Raw genomic sequence first — 19,506 nt, forward strand, 5'->3', positions numbered from 1 at the left:
GGAGCTGCTTTCTTTGCCGCCGCCTCTGCAGGCGCAACTCGCAGCACTGGACCCGGACCCACAGGGCCACCCCTCGCCATGGCCGCGGCCACCATGAGGGGCTGTGTGTGGTGCAGGCTCTGATGGAGCTGCCAGGTGCTCTTGGCACTGCATTAGGTCCATTATATTGGGGTAATTAACACAGAAGATAGGCATAGGAGACTAAGTGGCTACCTGGAAAGGCCTGGTGGTGTCTCAGGCCCAGCGCACGCTGCAGGAGGATCTGTGGAGCTGCTCAATTGGTGGCACAGGTAGGTTTGGGGCTGCCCTGAGGAATGTTTTATATTTAATTTTGTGGGAAAGCTGCTGCTGTGGAAGGAGGGAGTGCTGGCCTTGTGGTGCTCTGCCCTCAGGACCGTGTTTTCCAGCCTGGGCCCTACCTGCAGGCAGGTATAAATCCAGCGGGCCTGAGGAGCCTCAGTTGCCAGCACTTACCCTTAATATGATACCAAGGTGTCCTTGTTCCCCAGAAGTGTCTCATTTTCAAATGGGACAGCTTGTGGTGTTTGAGCCTTGTGCAAATGTGTAGGTTGGTCTGTCAGGGAAGCAGGGCGCGGTGTTGCTGACATGGCCAGCGTGCCTGGGTTGTCTTTCAAGGAAAGAAATCTCAGAGGGTATTTTTAATGGTTTAAGCACGTCTTCCTTTGGAGAGTCTTGTAACTTAGTGGTGAACCTCAGGCCCCAGCACTGAGCCATGCCTCAGGCCCAAACCTGAGACACGTTGCTGTGCCTGCGGTGCGGCGCAGGGCTGGGGCGGCTGCTGAGGGGGGTGAAAGGCAGCGGGCCTGGGCTGCAGCCATGGCTGGAGGTGGGCTTGTGGAAATGAACAGACGTGGAAAAACCATCTATCTGGGGAGAATCAGAACAGGCTACTGAGAGGCTGAGGTGCGAGTCTGAAGATTGGAAATATCTCTCTGTGTTATTACTGCGTGCCATTAAAAATACATTATGCATATTACATGACTCATTATTCATGAAGCAGGTTCCATACCTTTTGTCTGCCAGAGTAACAGTAGAAAGGGTAAGGAGAGACACTGGAGCACACCTTTGTTTCTTTCTGTAAATTTTTAATAACACCTCTAGCTAACCAGTTGGTGAAGCTCAGTTCCTGCATAAAAGTAGAAAGGCAGAGCTATCTACAGGGCGACTAAGCCTTTCAGAAGCTAATTTGAGCTTGTGTTCATCCACGCCAATGATGATTAAATTACCTATCAAGTGTGCAGAGCTATCAGGATTCAGGGCATTGAAAAACAAGGTGAATTTATCTGATTGATTTAAAAGACATGGGTGGAACAAGTGAGTTAAAAAGTCTATTCCTTATAGATACTATAAAAGTACTTCTGGCAAGCTAATGAACTTGTTACTAATCCTCCAAAAATTGTTTTGCCTTCCCAGAAAAGAAGTTTATCAGTTGAAATCAAAGTGCTTTATCCAAATCAGTTAGCAGGCTGAATTAATTCATGAGGCAGAAACAAAGCAATTTATTAGGTTCCATCCTTATAGTGAGCAGAGACGTTTAAAATTAAAATATGCAAGAATCATCTGTAATTTCTATACACGGTTTCCAAAAGCAGGTAGTAACACTCAGATTGGATATTGCAACAGAAGGGAGAGATCAGCTCTTCTGGGTCTTGCACCTTCCCCAAGCAAAACTTTTGTTGCAGCTGATCATAGGGGGAGGAGGAAGAGGTTTCTAGAATAAGCTCAGAGTGAAAGATTGCGAGACTCGTGCAACTGTATTTGCAAGCTGTGCTGCTGTTGCGTGTTGGTTCTCAGTTCTCTGCATTTTTTTTCCTTGAGAGAAAAACCAAACAGGTCAGTTGTATCAAATTCATCTCCAGCATAACCCCAGTTCACATCACGAGTGTATTTTGCTGTTATTTATGATTCGTGTCTTACTCTAAACTTCATAGCGAAGCACTTTAAGGGAATTCTGATTTAAAAAATCACTGAAATATGCACGTAAGTTGATGAAGTGCTTCTCTAGCAGGGCCCTGGCTTATGAGATGCCTGCTTGGAGTAAACATTCTAGAGATTTTTCCAGCTGAATCCTAGATCTCGGTCCAGTGCAAACCCACATCCTGGACGGCTGGCTTGTTTGCACCTGCAGTCGAGGTGACTTGTGAGAACACCAAGGGCAACTTTTTTTTTTTAAATTGTCAGTAGGATAATGGTTATTTCCAGTGCTTTCTGCTCTGCATAATAAAGCAGTTAAATGGATTTAAGGCATATACATGTCTATAATGCATTATAAAGCATTTAAAGTAATGGAAACAGATTTGGAAATGTATTTATGCATCTAAATCTGCAGACACATCTGAATATGCATTGGGCATGGGTATCTAGTCATGGCTTTGACTGTCAGTTTAGTTGGGGGAGGGGGGAGGAAGATAACAAAAAAGAAGTCACAGAAAATATCTCGAGTCTTTATCGCTACAATTTGTAATATATACAACATATGGACTACACATAAAGGGAGAATATAAATCTGGAATAAAATGCTTCATACATTATAAAAATGCTGGCCACACCTTGTTAGCATAATATTGCCTAACAGATTAAACAGGAGCATAATAAATCTCTCAAATAAGATGAAAGCAAATCACTTTTGTGTGCTTGTTCCAAAGAAGATGCTTCTTCACATACCTGGTTTTCATTTTTAGAGAAACTTACTCTAAACTTTCTTACTCTATACAATGTTTTTCTTTTAGGTAAAACAATGCTGAATAAGAAAAATATAGAAAATAATCTGATGGCTAATGAAAGGACTGTTTTCCTTCTCTTAAACACCATCCCGCCAACTTGCTGATGTGTTCAAGCTCCCAGGTAGCTGGATGCCACCGCACATGGGGTGCACCCCAGCTCTCTTTAGCCCCGCTGGCTGAGGCACTGGCAGCAGTCATTGTGGAATAGCTCCTGGCCCCCGGCTCCTCCTGCCAGCCCCCGCCTCAGCAGGCGGTCTGAGGGTCACTGGTTAGTGTAGGGCACTGGCAGGGAGGCAGCACCATGTGCGTTCAGGGTGGCTGATATGTTCCACTGATTTGGTTACTGTAATGTAGCCACCTGGCAGTGAAGAGAAAATAAAATCCTCGGAGGTGATGGACATTTCAGTATGATGTATCTGCTTATGATTTACACTTTTTCCCCCCCCCCCATGAATAATGTATTCCCAAACATTGCTGATAGACTCAGCAGGTGAGTTCAAAAGGCAAAAAGAGGTATTGGTGCAAGAGACAGGAAGCTGAACTCCTGGGATTGTTGGAGAGTACTCTCATCTGACAAGAGGGCTGCCAAAACAGATGTTTTCAGTGTTTCATATTGGAAATGTTAAGTATTGCAGTGAAGAGCTGCAAAAAAATTGTTGTATTTCATTAAGTGATTAGCTAGAACAGATTAGATGTTCACTTAGCCTAAATTGCTTGCAGTAGCCGGTTCTAGTTAACCCTGATTTAAGAAAGGGGACCTAAAGATATCTGCCGAACTGGCTAAATTCCCAGCTTCACAAACTGTCATCTCTGCCTGTGCTTTTGCCTTCACCTCTCTGAAACATGGCAACATGGAGATACATGTAGGTGCAGGAGGACCACCGTCTTCCAGAAAGGAAAAGGGAATAGGTGAGAAGGGCTCACGATCCACTTCACACAGCGGTTCCAGCTTTGAGCTGCCATGTCAGCAGTTGGCGCGGACGTCCCACGTATTGCAGGCTGGGCAGTCGGGAGCTCAGACCCACTGGAGCAGGATGTTCCTGCAGGTAGGGAACAGCAACAGGGTAAGTCATGTTGCTGGCCTCATGCTCTTGGTGTGAGGAGCTGGGTTTTCTGTGTGCTCACGTGAGGCTTTGTACTGCAAGGGCCTGACCTTTTCTGTGTTCAATTGATCTTGGAATTATTTGTGTTTTCAGTAGTTTAAATTATCATTAATTGAGAAGTCTCCTCCTGCGTGATTTTTATTTTTTTCCCCTGAGTTACTTTCCTTGAGAGTTCATGTACCCCAGGAGCCACCCAGCCCCACTCACTGCCTGTTTTTCAAGCCGGGCCCAGCTCTGGTGCACTCCCTGATGCTGTTTCCGATGGGGGTTTGGCAATCTCTGGACTGATTTTTGTGGCCAGTTGAGGCAGTGAGGCCGTTTGCCACCTCTCCCTGATCCCGGGCAGGGGGGGCAATGTTCCCGCCTGTGCTTCCTTCCCGGTTTCCCCAGCCAAGGTTGCGTCACTGACCCTTGCAGGGGATGGAAAAGAACAGTTGCATTTATGGGAGGAAGGGGTTTATGTCCTCCGTCCTCTGTGTTCATCACTGAGCTCTGAATACCTTGGCCTGAAACCTCCCATGCAGCTCCGAGCGGGACTTAGAGGGGCATGGGGCACAGGGCAGCATGTGCCTGCTGAAGTGTGAAGTGCGTCACTGCTGGGCATCGCGTGGCTGTGCAGGGGGACATGCTCGACTCTAACTTCTCTCTTTTGCGAATGCTGTGGTTTGGTTTTAACTGTGTCTCTTTCCACTTGCCATTTGGATGTCCGTTTTGTTCCTCCGCATGTTCAGTTGCTGAAATCTCGTGTTTGAGCAATTTTTTGCGGCTCTGTGCAGGATGGAGAAGGCTGCTGCAGCCTCCGTGCTGATGCTCAGGCAAGCTGAATGGCCTCGTTCTCTTTGCTGGTGTTTTAGGTCTCAGCAGTGGCTGGAGACCCAAGGAGCGCTCTGCAAAACACAGACATAAGGAGATGTGGTTCTCCACCCAGAAAGGGCCTCGCTGCCCCTCTGGGAGGTGGGAGCTGGGCGAGCTGGACACCTCTTTGCCCCAAGGGGTGTTCCTGTGCTGGCTGCAAGTGAAGGGTGCTGGCTGAAACCAGGAGAGCGGGCTGAAGGCTGCGGGAGGGAGTTAAGGCCCCTCTTTGGCGTGACAGGGTGTCCAGGGGACGTGGCATGAGCTCCAATGGCATTGACACCGCAGTTGTCCCAGCCATGCTTCTGGGAGGTTTCTTGTTGTTAACAGCATAACAAAGTGTTTTGTCAGCTCCAGTAAGTGGGAAAGGGACTTACCTCCTAGCCCAGCAGCAGCCAAGGGCTTTTCAAAGACCCTGGGTTTTGTTAGCTCAGTACAAAGCAGCCTTCCTATGACTGAGAATCTGACTTAACAGCTTCATTTGTTGCCCTGAGGACTGAAATTCACTTCTGTAAAGCGAAAACAAGCTGAAAATGACCCTTTGTGTAAAGGCTAGTGAGGGCTCAGGGATGGGGAGAAGGCCAAAAAGCTGTGGCCACACAAGATCATGTTTGTCTCCCAAGTCCTTGGTGTGAGGAGACCCACAAGGACCCCAGGCTGGGAATCCATGTGGGTCTGCAGCCCTATAGACCCGAAGAGACACTTTGAGGGGAGTAATTGCACATCTCGCTAAGGGTAGCAGTCGGTTTTGTGTTGTAACAGGGATTGGCAAAGAGGTGGAGGAAACTCCACACGAGTAGTTGAGAGAAGGCGCATGCGTGTGTGTGTGTGTGTGTGTGGTAGCCTGAAGGCTCGGGCTAGGTTGCACGAAGTGGTGCTGGAGGGATTTGATTCCTGCTCGGGAAGGCATCAGGTGCCTTGGAAGGGAAAGACGACCCGGATATGGCTGGGAGCTGCGGTACTCGAAGACAGGCCTCCAGCAGTGAGCCTGTGGCACAAGGGAATATTTTCAAGGCAACATGTAGCCAAAGTGTGAATCTCTTTTTTCAGTGCTGATCACCATAATTAAACCAATCTGTAACTGCTCTTTTGAGGGGCGTGATGTTCCTGCAGCTCCCAAAGGTTATCAGACTGATTTCAGTGCAAGCTTAGTGTCTGAGTGAAGTTTTCAGGGTTGGTTTCCTGCAGGGATTCGCAGCAAGCCTTTAGGTATCCCGCCTGGAGGGACGGGTTAGCTGCTGTGGCCCTGTGCAGTGGGGTTTTGTGACCAGGAAGGCTCCAAAACCCCTGAACTTTCAGTGAGGCTGGGAGGGAGTCCATCTGAGGTAGGTGTTTGAGGAGATTGGTGTGTGGCTTGCCCATTTTTGCTGCTCTGGGCAACGTCTGATGGTTGTTCAGAGGGCGGGAGAGCCCCAGTTGCCAGTGTGTTGTTGTACATCTGGTGCAGGGATGCACTTGGGGAAAAAGACTCAGCAAAATCTTACTCTTGTATGTCTCAAGTGCTGCCCCAGTTGCAGTGCATACGTAATCAAGTAGGATTATTTTAGGAGAAGTGGTCAAAAAGGATTGCTATGCATTTACAGTCTCAAACAACTCTGTTCTGCACAAACATCTAGCTAGTGAGTGTGGCCCCAGGTTGTCCAGATAACTCCATTTCTGAGTTTTCACAAGAAAAATTCTTGAGAAAATATACCAAACACAATTATTTCCCTTTCCCACTTCTGTGTGGATTTGGCAAATATGCAAAAGATCTTTTTCTGATGCCCCTGATGCTCTATAAGGCCCCCAGATGAGCAGCCCACCACTCCCCGGTGAAACCATTAGACAAAAAGAATACCCGAAGGTGACTGAGTGCTGCTGCGGTGTTTGCTTTAGTTCCCATGTTGTTTTCCCTCCCTCCCCCAAGTCCTATAAGCTCTATAACTGTCAAAACCACACCTGAATGATGATTTTTAGCAGGTGAGAGTAGACACCTGGGGAACTGATGCTTGGGGGGTGGTGGTGGTGGTGAACCTAAAAATTGAAAAGCAACTTAAACCACGCAAACCACCCCTAACCTTCAGCCTCCTGACACAAGCTGTTTCTCTGCCTGCACGCGTGCTTCTTGCATGACCTCTTCTAATTACCTGGAGCAAGATAAATGGGAGAGGAGGGGGGCAGCCACCTCGCCTTCCTGCAGGAGCAGTGCCAGTGATCCCAAAAGCTGTTCCCACACGGCTGCTGTCATCTGGGAGCCGGGGAGCCAGCGCTCAAGTCCTTGCAGAAAGCACCCCGTGCTGAACTCTGTGCAGGACCAGTGCTGGGTGGTGAGCTCTTGGCCCGACAGGCTCCTCTAGGAGTGTGGGTCTGTGTGGGGTAGGTTTGCTTCTTTCCAGCCATCCCCAGCCATCCCACTCTTGCGGGCAGGCTGCACATGCGTGTGTACATGCACATGGCTGCACATGGTTGTGCTGAGTGCTTACGGTTGGCTTTCTTCCCGTGGTTAAGAGCTTCAGGCACGCTTCTCGGGATCAGAGCACGATGCAAACAACCTTGCAAAGTAAACACATCCACCTAGAACATGTATTTTCCCAAATCACTCCTTTAGCTAATGTTTCAAAGGTATATACGCAACGCATCTGGTACAAACCAAATACTTTCAGTCTGTTGGATCCCAGAGTCAATATTTGCCCAAGGTACTACAAAGATGGTCATTAAATTCTGACTCAAGGGAAGAATGCCCTAGCTGAAGGCTGCTCTTGGACCAACGTGTGGACAAGGGGACCCAGTGTTTTGTGATGGGGCATCCCTGATGCCACCAGGCTTATCTGCTGCTGCTGCTGACAGTTTCAGGTCACCCCTCATGGCCACATGCTGGTGAGGGCAAGGTTGGCTCTTCACCACTGCTGCTGCTCCTGCTCCTTTTCCAGCCATTCCCCTGGGCAGATGAGATGTGGCAGAGCTGTGCGTGATGGAGGCAGTGGGTAAATTGCTGTATTTGACCCTCCTGGTTGTGCTCCTCTACCAGCTGTTTGCACCAAACTGTTTACTGCGTGTGACTTTCGGGTTCTTGGTGCTATTGCAGCCTGTCTGTAGGCTTCCTGCCGACACACTTGCTGTGCTTGCAGTTGAGTTGTGGAAGTTGGCCTAATTCGGGGTTGAATCAGCCCTAGAAATCACATTAAAATCTGACTTGCCTTTTGGTCAACAGAGAATTGCTTGGGTAAATAAAGGTCAAATCTTTAGTTTCTTTTTTGGTATTTACATAGCATTGCATCTAGGCGAACTCCCATTGCCTTGGGAGCATTCAGGAGCTGACTCACTTATAACAGATTTTTCTTACTCTAACTGAAATCAAACAGCAAGAGCTTGACTGTAGGATGACCTACATCTAACCTATTACATTTAGGGTAAACCGAAGTGGACTGTGCTCTAAACTGAACTGAACTGACTTGTAGCTCTGTAGCCCGGTCAATGATATGTGGACTACATTTAACTGCCATAGCGAGCATCTCCCTCATGCTGGCAGAGCGTTTCTGCAGGCAAAACTCAGCAAAGATCAGTCCACCAGGGGAAAAATGGTTGTTTCCTGGTCACTGCTGGCTACTGGAAATGCCAGCTCAGTAGGTGTTGCTCTTATCTACAGTACTTCCACTGCAGTTCGGAATGGCTCAGCACAGCTGGGGTTTGTGCTTTTGGCAGTGTCTGGTTTTCACCCTGCTCTGCCTCTGGTGTCGGTATCGGTGGTGGGGGGTGGTTGGACGAAATGATCCTGGAGGTCTTTTCCAACCCTACTGATTCTGTGATTCTGTACCCAACGCTATCACAGAATACTTGGTCCTCAGAAACCAGGGTGAATGGTTAACCCGTTCCTAATCAGGAGCCAACCTCAGTGGAGCAGGGAGGCGACTGTGGCCGGAGCCTGCCTGGCGTGGGGTCACGCTGTGCCTCGGTGCTCCATGGAGCAGGTTGGTCCAATTAGCACAACACACATGGCAGCATTTGATGATCCTCTCCTGTTTTGTAGCAGGTGTTACTTCAAACATCTTGCTTGGATCTCTTTGTTGCATTTGAAAAGCAGAATTGCTCAGTGCAGGTTTTTTTTTCTTCTTCTTGTGGGTGACTTAGTAGTCACTGCATGCCGAGAGGAGTTATTCCTTGTGGTTGCTGTATGTTGTGAGTATAGGAAACACCATGTGCTTAAAAGATGCCTAGCAGTTGGTGGTATGGTCCCTGTTCTCATTTGCCTGTAACTGTCGGACTGACAAAGTAGGCTGAACTCTGTTAGGTCGCTGCCTCAACTTTCATGTTGCTCTCTGCCTGGGTTACAGGCAGTCACTGTGGTTCAGTGCTCTGAGAACAAGGTCTTGGGGAAATGTCACTCTGGCTCCATGCCCGTCTCTGCATGAAGCTGCAGTTCCCTCTCAGGACATGCTGGGTGGGATGCCTGCCCACTCCTTGGCTGCACGGTCCCGTTTCCATTTTTCCTCAGTGCCCCTGTGTCGGGATGAGGGGCTGGCATAGAGCCCAGGGTGCTCTGACCCCTGCCGTGCTGGTGGCAAGCCCCGGTTTGGTACCTCCACTGCTCTTGCATTGCTCCAGGACGTGGGGACCAAGGCCATAGCTGGGCTTAGTACTAGGATTCTACCTCTGTCCAACCTGCAAGACTTTCTACAGGCTGTGACCCCACAATTCACACAGGCTTGGTGAAGACTCTCAAGTTCTTTGCAGATGAATTCCCTGAGGAGTGGTCCCTGCAGCCAGGAGGCAGAGGGGAGAGCAGGCCGGCTGTCTCTGGGTTCCCTCATCTACTCCCAGGGCATGAGGACACACTGCTCCGGGGGAGAAAACCACCCAGTACAGGTGGAGGGGTCCTGGAGCAGAGGGAGCAAGGGCAGGTTAAATTGAGGAGACTTTGGAATTTGGACAAGGGCCCTGGAGGTGGAGATGCGCAGGGACACCACATGTGCATGGCTGAGGGCTGGAACTTGGAACTCAGGCTGTAAAAGGAGCTTTGCTGCAGCACAACAGCTTTTATACTAATGGGCTTTGGGGTTTCTCCCCAACCAAAACTTGGGCAAAACTTGGTAAATGGATATGCTTGGTTGTAAAGGCAGGTGTCTTGTGGAAATACCAGTGTTTTCGCTGCTGCCTTGCACATCTGTCACTGTGTGAGCTCTGGCTCCAGGACCACAGGCTGCTCTTTATCCAGAGGACAGGCTGGGCTGACCTGCTTAGGGAGGACTTATGACTGGGTAATGAACCAGGGAGGCTTTCTGTGTGAACCCCAACCTGTTGGCTGCAAAGGTTGAGAGGTGTTCGATTGGGAAAGGCAGGAAACTGTGGGGTGCCACTGCACCAATGTGGAAAAGCTTAAAGAGCAGCTGTGCTACAAACAAGCAGCACCAGTGGTGTTTCCAAGATGGTAATAATGCTGCAGGTGTTGAGATGTGTACTGCATGCTCATGAAGATGTATCCTGCACTGCAGAAATAAGGAGTACCGCAGCAGTAAATCAGCAAAACATATAACTGGGGATCCGCAGAACCAAGTGTTTCTAGAAGTAAGCATCCCTGAAGTAATACCTAAATCTAGATAGAGAAGTGATTTCTGAGTTCAGTCGTGAATTACGCTGCTGTGAACAAGGCCCTGTCTCAACCTGTTTCATTCTTAGAGGCATGCTTTGCATAAGCTAACATGGGAAGCCATGGCAGTTAAAATAAATCCTAACACACGAAATGACCACCGTTTGTGCAGGACCTCATCACAACCTTATGTATTGATAGAAATATTGTTCTGTTAGGCTGTGAGAAGTGAGGATGTGTTCTTATGCCTGCACTCACAATTGCATATACATGTGGTTTCAGGAAGCCTAATGTAACAGGCAGATGAAGTGCTTTTTTGCCTATGGCTATTTTACTGGAAATCCTGGTAATGAAGGCCTCAGAATAAGCCTTTGTGTCAAAAAAAGCATGTTTTCAGTGCTTCCACTCTGGAAAGGGATGAAGTAAGGTTCTATGTTTCTCATGTATTATTAATTATTTATTGTAGCTCTCACTAGAGGATAGAGGTCTAAGCTATTGTGTCTCAAAATGTCAAACCTTAACCTTTGTGCAAACTTTCTGAAGTTCAGCGAGCTGTGTGAAAATGGGCCACCGTGATTGAATAACGTTCATGTGGAAATAGGTAACTCCCACGCAACGCTGTATTTCATCATCTGCAGTGTGGCTTGGATCCGCAACAGTTTCACAGGGCTGCGATGCTTGCGCTGATTTCCTGGTGATTCTCCTATTATTATTACAGCTGCACTGAAAGAAACATCTGTCCAGAGATAGGAGGTATGTAGCACTGGTATGTAGATGCAGATGCTAAAAGCATATTTATGCCCTCATGCTGGGCGCTGAGTGGAACTGTTTATTCAGAGTGACTCTGTACCCCAGTTTCCACCATTGCTTTCAGAGGCAGATTCTCATCCTACTGCGTGCACTTGATTTCTTTTCCCCCATGTGGGTCCCCTTGCATCTGGTTGTATTAAAAACCCATTGTGACCATGTGATTCAGGTCGCTCAGGGGCACTGACCTACCCCCTCGTCACCTTACTGCTCTGCGTGCTCTGATGTCCTCTGCCAGCTCCCCTTTTGGACATTCTGGCATCATTACTGCTTCTTCCAGCCCTTTCTCTTCCTCACCTGGAGTTGATCTGCTGCTCCCTTGTCTACCAAGCCCCTGTTGTTGCCCTTTTTCTCTTTCCAAACCTCTGCTGATGCTATCTGTCCTCTTACCCTTGCACTGCTGAGGCTCCCACACAGCACCTGGTGCTGGCCCTTCCTTATCAGTGCACTTGATGCGTGCCATTCTTATTTTTTCTCCCTGATGGAAGGGTTTATTGTCTGGTAGAAGTAACTCAAGATTCCCAGTCTTACTGGGAGGGGAAAAAGTCAGGGTTATTTTGTCAAAACTACGTGCTCTCGTGAGCAGCTCCCCCCTTGCCCAGTCCCCATGCATCTGTTCCTTCGCCGGAGCACCAGATCAGCCCAGAACTGGGGTTGTACCACCTGACTGAGGCTTCCATGGACTGCCTCTCTCATATCCCCTTTCATCTTTTACTACTTGAAACATACTGAAATGCAGTGTTGCTTTCAAACTTGCTCCAGTTTTGCAAGACTCCTAAAACCTAACATTAGTTGGTCTAGTGCATGTGCCGACTGACAGGAAAGGCCGCTGTCATCCTGGTTTCTTTCTCGTATAGACCAGAATAGCCCACTGTACTGCAGTAGCCATGCTACCTTCTCCGTGAGGTCGGTTTAAAGGCCCTGGGCTAGGCCACTGAGTGTACTGAGCAGAGGATCTCAACCTCTCCATCCCCAGCACGCTCCTGTCCTGCACTCTGCAGGGCCCAAGTGCCTCCCATGCGGGTCTGTCCCAGCCCTCTGCCCCCCCTGTGCCTGTAGCCTCATCTTTCTTCTTCAATGGACAGGAAGGTTATAAATAGACAAAAAGGCAGACAAAGTGGCCCAGATTTGTCAAAAACCTCGGCATTCACAATTGAGGCCAGAGCAAATGGCCTGTTTTTAGTTTAAATATGTTGAGGCCAGGCACGTCAAAATAACAAGATCTTAGTGTCTTTTTATTTTGACATGCCTGGCCTCAACATATTTAACCATGAAAATCGAGTCTAAAGGTTGCAGTGGATATATCTACAAATATGACCCGCATCTGGTGGTGAATACTTATGAAAATTTGACCCAATTCGGCTGTAAATTTTTTATTCGATATGGAGCCAAGTTTATAGCATCAGCAACATCAAGACAAGGTAACAGAGAAGTGTTCAATTAAGCTTTATTTTTCTTTCAGCTCTGGGTACGGCTAGACAGAAGCATAAGGGAAATACTACAGCACACATCACCAAGAAAAAAACAAATATATTTTGAACTACAGATGCATGTGCATATGTGTGAAGGGGATTTTTCCTTTGCAGAATGGTGGGATGCCTCCTATCGATTTCGGTGAAGGCCGACTTAGTCCCCAGGCCATGCATGCGGGTACCAGGAGCCCCGAGTCTATTTCTGGCTCTGTGTCTGGCAGTCCACGTGCCTGGGTGAGTCACTCCTCTCCCCTTTCACTTTCCTTTTCTGTGAAAAGGGGTTACCTATCTTTGGAAGGCGCCTTGACATTGATGATGAAACTGCTAATTGATAATCCTTACAAGTGAGGCCTCAGATGGTAAAGAGCTCTCCCCAGTGCACAAAGATGTGTCGTAAGACAATTGACTTTGTCAAAAAAAAAAAGCAACGAAAAATAAGCATAATCCTGCAATTTGATCCATCTTGACAACTTCTTACAGCAATTAGACAGAAGTAGGAATGCATCTCTTCTTTGAGCATAACATCTTCCCTGAGGTTGCATTATGAAAGAGAATGGCTTATGGTTGGCAGCAGCCTGTAGGGATAAAGGCTGTGTTATTTGGGGAGTCTGGTATGGGAATTAAATTCTGAACAAAGGTATTGCTGCTTTTCATCACGTTAGTTTCAAAAAAAAAAAAACAAAAAACAACCAACCAAACAAGAACAAACTGTATTTATGCAAACACTCAAATGTAATCTTTATAGAGGCTAACCTACAACAAGTATTTACAATATTTTTTCCTGTACAATTTGGTTAGAGAAATGAAAATATAAATTTTGGGGAAAAATACTGTGAAATCTGTTAAAATGGCTGGAAACCAGTTGATCATAGCGAAATTAATGTCATCTTAAAATGAAAAGTAACTTTAAACATGATTTTATTTTTTTCCCTTTTTCGTGTGTTTAGAAATGTTGAACTGAAACATACTGTCAACTTCGACACTTTTTCAAGTTGAGAAATTAATCAAAACCAACCTTTTCCTGCTGAAGTTTCATTTTCAACCAAGTAGGCCTCTTCTGATTAAAGAAGTTGCATAAAGAAATCTTAATCAGCCCCGCACAGGAGCACTGCTTTAGCTGTTGGGTGATTCATATCTGTTTTATAAACAAGTTTCATAATAATCTATAGATGCTGCTGTACGAATCATTACAGAAGTCCTCTTTGCATGTCCAGCAGCCCTCGTACGCCCGAGGGGAGGTGACCTGCAGTGTGGCAGTGCCTTCCTGGTGCTGGAGGCCACGGGTGTGATGGGCACATGGCCTTTGCAAGTCTGCTGTAAGGGCTAAAGGCAGAGAGGGGGCGGTTGTCCCTTTTTTGGGATGGCGAGCACTGCGGTGGGTGTCTTGCAGGTGCTCAGGGGCAGAGGGGATGAGCCCACCTGGCTGTGCCCCAAGGACGAGGAGCTGGGAGGTGAGGTGCTGGGCGTGAGCTGTCCAGGAGGCTGATACAGCCCACAGGGAGAGGGCTGGTGAGGCATGGGGTTGAGAAGACCCCCGAAGGCTTGGAAGAGGAGGGCTGAGACAAGCAAAGCTGAGAGAGGAAATGGGGTGGGGTGAGTGCAGCTCTGAGCACCGCAGTACGTAGTTGTGTACTGTTAGCAAAAGGCTTTCAGTAGCGCTGGGTATAGAACAGCCTGACGAAGTAAGTGCATCATTCGTGAAATACTGGAATTGGTACTTCTGACAGTCTGTGGCTCTTGGAAACTGTATTTTGCTAGCTCTCAGGCAGCGAACTTCCTTCCTCCTGTTTGCAAAGGAAACAGGAATGTGAAGATATGTATCTGTGCTGTTGTGCCCCCCGGACACTTGTACTTCTTAGTACTGGTGACCTTATCAGCTTTGCTTCAGGCATCTCCTCTGTAGGCAAGGTTATCAGATAGAGATGAACTAGGAAAAAATCCTGTGCTTTTGATTCGGACCCTTAAAATATATCTGAAGGAACCCAGGATCCAGCATTGCTCTTGCTTTACAGATCTTACAGAAGATCAGCAGTCAAATACCAGAACTGCAGATTGATGTCTTACCTTTGAATCACCAGATTTAAAAAGGAAAAAAAAAAAAAAAAAAAAAAAAAAGGTGCTTCTTCTAGTGAAACCTGCACAGCAGTGCCATCTTACCGTTGCAGACTAACGGCCTTCAAGGCAGCCAAGTACACACGTGTAGCTGTGCTTTCAAATTGTGTTTAATGCTGTGACAAGTTCTGAACTGCAGAGACGAGGTGCCAGCAGGCTGCAACATCTGTTTGACAGAATAATTAAGAAACCAGCTAGCTGATCATACGCATTTCTTCAGTGTGAAAATGATCTCCCCACTGCTCCTCCACGTCCTCCTTTGTGTGGCAGCATTGTGACTCCTGGTTGGTGACTGAAGGTATTGCTGCCAAGCTAGCTTGTAAATATTTGTCACCTTTGTGCTAGCAAAGCAGAGAGCCTCCGCAGCACACAGGGACCTCGCACTCGTGGCCTCGCTTGCCCTGTGCCTCTCGTAGGTGCCCGGGCTGCTTGCTGGCAAACCAGGAGCCCCATCTCGGTCCCGGTTTGGCTCAGAGAGAATTAAGCATAACAGGAAAGTGCAAAGTGTTGTTCAGCTTCACCTCTTTTAGAGAGCAGCCTCTGCTTATACAGTAAATGGATGTAAAAGCTTGAAATCCTCGTGTAGATAAAAAAAACAGGGCTTGTGCCAAGTCAAAAATGTTTCAGATTCATTCTTTGGAAACAATTTGTGTGATTTCTTCTGTTTTTCTTCAAGCGTGATTCTGTTTTTCTTCAGCACTGCTTGCTGCTTGGGGTGTGTGGTTTGACACTCAGCTTGTCAGTTTAGCTTTTTGAGATTGTGAGTTTTTTTGAAGAGGGCACATCTGTGGTTATAGAAGAAAAACAAGAAGCATCAAATGTTCAGTGCACAAAGAAGCAGAGCTTGGGAGGATCTCAGAAACAAACAGTTAGCAGAGATGACATTCATTTGACCCAGAGCTGTTGAGGGCTAACATGCTATCTGTAAAATTACTTATTTGTCAAGCTTTCAAATGCCCTCTGGAAAATTATCATAATAAGAAACAGTTTACAGTTATAGTTGTGACATTTTATAATAAGCCAAGGATCTTAAGCATCAAGAATATCCACTTTGTTTTTTATTTTTTATTTAGTGACCGCCTGCAGTTTAGAAAAAAAAAATGCATTCAAACAAGCTTTTAAGTGAAGGACTTTTCTTAATAAAATAAATAAATAAATAAATCATGATTTCTAAATGAGATACAATTGCCAGGACAACAGCTCGCTCTCATTTGTGTCAATGGGAGCTTTGTTGTCAAGGCATTGAGCAGTGAAATTACTGCCCTTCAGAGACCAGGAGGGAGCGTTGGGACCATGGCTTCATCCCCCCGTCCTTTAGAGTACCCAGGTGCTGCAGCAAGAGCCTGGGAATAGTCAGGACAGATGGAAGTTTGACCGGTGCACGTAGACATCCAGCCAAGATGGAGCAAGTTGGAATTGCAGAGCTGTGTAGGCTGAGGCAGCTTTCTGTGAAGAAGTGACCTGTATGTAAATCTGGCTAAAAGTAATGGACAAGGGTGTTTATAATGTTTTCTGCCTTTGTTAAAACGCCATGATTATTCTTCACCCTCTCTTTTCCGGCTATGCAAGTGACTGTGCTGTATGACTGCTTGCATTGCCTTGGATAGTTTTTTTTTAACGTCTCGTGCGGTAGCTCCTGCTTCCAGACCAACATGAAACACCCACGTTTTCTGTACAAGAAGTGCATGTATTCTGAAGTTACCTTTTAACATGCAATGATGTTTTAAAATGACCCCGCTGAGTCAGTACTAGCCCCAGATTTATAGCCATTTATTCGATTTGTTAAATTAACAAATCAGGAGTGTCTGGAACATGCTGTGGATAGTGCTTGCAATATCGAGAAGTTCACGGAAAATCCTGCTCAGTGGCAAAGCCTGATTAGGAAACGTTATCATTTTTTTTGCATAATAGGTGAGATACACATGCCTAACATATGGTTGCTATAAAATAGCTTAGATGAGTCAGATCTTAGCTGGCAGCTGTAAGCAAGGTTGTTCTGGCTTCTTAGATAATACCACCACTTACCATCTTTTTTTTGTTTTGTTGTTTGTTACTTAACTACTTGACTGTTAAATAATACTAACCTGATTTGTAGACACTCCCATTTGAGTAAAACAGAAAGGCAAGATTTATGATGTAAATCCTGTTGTGTTTGTAGCTGATTAAAGCTGTATCCAAAGTCAATCAGCCTCGCTGTGGCGATGACTAATTCTAACCAAATCATCGGACTTCTCAGGAAGCTGCTGCTGTCCCACTCCGTGTTCAATTCAGTTACACATACCAGGAATCTTAAGAGGCTAAGAAGCACCAGAAATGGCACTGATTTGATGTGGTTTGCAATGGTGTAGGATGTACCAATGCACGGGCATTGTTCTCTGATCTCTGCATGCAGCTCCTGCAGGTAATCTCAGCTTGCAAAATGTCCTGAAGACTTTCGCTATAAAACAAAGGCAACCAAAGCATCCCAGGGACTGACTTTGGAGGGAGGAGGTTTTGGAGTGGTGGGATGTGGCTGCCTTATGAGCACCAAGGTATCAGCTCAAGCTCATGCTTGGAAAGGCGACTGGTTAGGCAGCCCTTCTCTTGGGTGTACTGCAGGATAGCATAGCAAAAAAACAGTTAGTGGACAACTCAAGTGGTGTGAGGACCATGATTATTGCATTCCTCTGATTGATAAGGCCTGTGCTTCTTACACACACCTTTTTTCTTGCTAATTGTTGCTCATTTGTGCTAGTTTGCTCTGTTTTGTTGTGCCTTGCTCTGTAGTTTCTAGCAACCAAGGGGGAATGACTAACACGAATCACATACATCCAGATCAGTTACTGCGGCAGTGTAGGCTTTTACTTGCTTTTTTAAGACAGAGTGCTTAAATGATGACTGCTTGAAGGCTGAGGTTTCCAGATCTCTCCCCCCACCTAACCAAATCCTGCCTAGCACCACACATGTCCCAGTTCATCCTAGAGCACCTTCCAGGCAGCCCACCTCCTGAAGCTGCCTGCAGTCTATGTGGAGAAGTGGTTCTCAGATGAAGTATCACAAAAAGAAAGATCACAGGAGGCAACGTCTCTAGTACTATTACTTTGTCTTTGCTAATGGCAGGCACACCTACTTCCTCTGACTCTAATCAGAAGAGGATGGGCTGTCAGGTGGTAGAGGTGCAGTTGAGAAACAGAGAGCTTTACAAGTGCCTAGCCCTGCCTTATATACCATCTGCCACTTATGGAAACTTAAGACTTGCCAAAGAGAGGCTGGTTCTGGGTTTTCAATATTTAATGCTCGTTGGAAATGACAGCAGCGTTACCCGTTACAGCAGTGAGATCAAGCTAAATGCCACCCACAGTAGTGGATGTTCGTACGCAATTGCAGAAATGAACAGAAAGTGGGGAAAGCGTACAGGCAAGTTGCAGAACGAGACTGTTACCTCCTGGATGTACTTTCAACACAGTGACATTAATTTTTTTTCCAAAAGACTGTCATTCACTTCTTCAATTCTTTTTGTTTTAACTCTTACAGTACAAGAAAAATAATTCTGTGTGAAATGGTAGCCATCACAATAACCGAACAGGATCAGGCTGCTCAGAAACCCTGCTTGGCAGTGGCAGGCCTTTAATTACTAAACAAATGGCTCCAGTGAGAGTCAGCTATGGTTGAAGCTCTCTGCTGACTTCTATCTGCTTTCTTTCTGCCACCAGGAAATAGGGGGAGAGGCACCTGTTTCATACAGTGCAGTAAGGTATGACTTAGAGAACGTAAATTAAGCGCATCAGTTCTCTCTGAAGTAGAGTGGCAGGTAGCTACGGGTGGATAACTAAATTTAGAAGGTGTGAATACCACTTTCCGCTTCTCTCTTTCTTCTTCTCCTGATGCGTGTCAGTTCTTTTCTCTCCAGTGGTTAAGGGTCAGCTAAGCCTCACTGCCAAGCTGAGCTGCTCAGCCCCTCTTGTATTTTGTGGAATTCAGATTCCGTCAACTCAGGGAGAAGTGGATAGGGCACGCAGGTTCAGCACTACGATATACAGAATTCACCACCACCACTGAACAAACCCCACACACCTACAGCTGCATCACACTACTCACTGAGTGTGAAGAGTGAAAATCCAGGTGACCATCTAGGTGCTGCGTGATGCAGCCTTGAGGCCCCAAATGCATCTCATCTGAGACTATCTAAATAACCAGAGTCCCCTTTTTTTCCCATGAAGAATCACTAAGGTTGGTCAAAAGGCTCAAAGAACTGAACTGTAGCAGTGAAGGGATTGATCTCTGTACTAGGAAATGCAGTGTTATGGAGTGCAGTAGTTACAGTGACAGCATTTACAAGGCCGTGGCCTGAGCTGCGTGACAAAAGCTTTTCCTCCATCCTCTTTTATCAACACAAAGACTGTTGCGTAACCTTGAACAACCACTGATTTTCCTTGTATATGTGTTTCCTTTAATATGTGGATATTAACACTGTTTTCTTTCAGAAATTACTTGTCACATAAAGAGATGTAAAACACCTCCCCAACTTAAAAAAAAACAACAAGCAAACAACAACAACAAAAACACATACTGTATTTGCCTTGCCACAGGTCCCAGGGCACACAGAATTGGATAATTTACATAGCTATTGTAATGAACTACCAGGACTTCATGATCCTTATGATCTAAGTAACTGATGGCTTTGCCTAGCTCATTCAGAAATGGAGGCTTTTACAAGTGAGCCACTAAATTTAGTAAATCTGAGATGAGGCTAAAAAGCACCATTTCTGCCTAGTCTCACTTGTTCTCACCTGTTCAACAAACATAGGAAGAAAAAACATTAAGCATAGCAACCAGGCCACAAAGAAACCATCTGCCTAAAAACAGAACCAAAA

This window comes from Netta rufina (genome assembly GCF_964035555.1).
Source record: "Netta rufina genome assembly, chromosome: 8".
Taxonomy (NCBI): domain Eukaryota; kingdom Metazoa; phylum Chordata; class Aves; order Anseriformes; family Anatidae; genus Netta; species Netta rufina.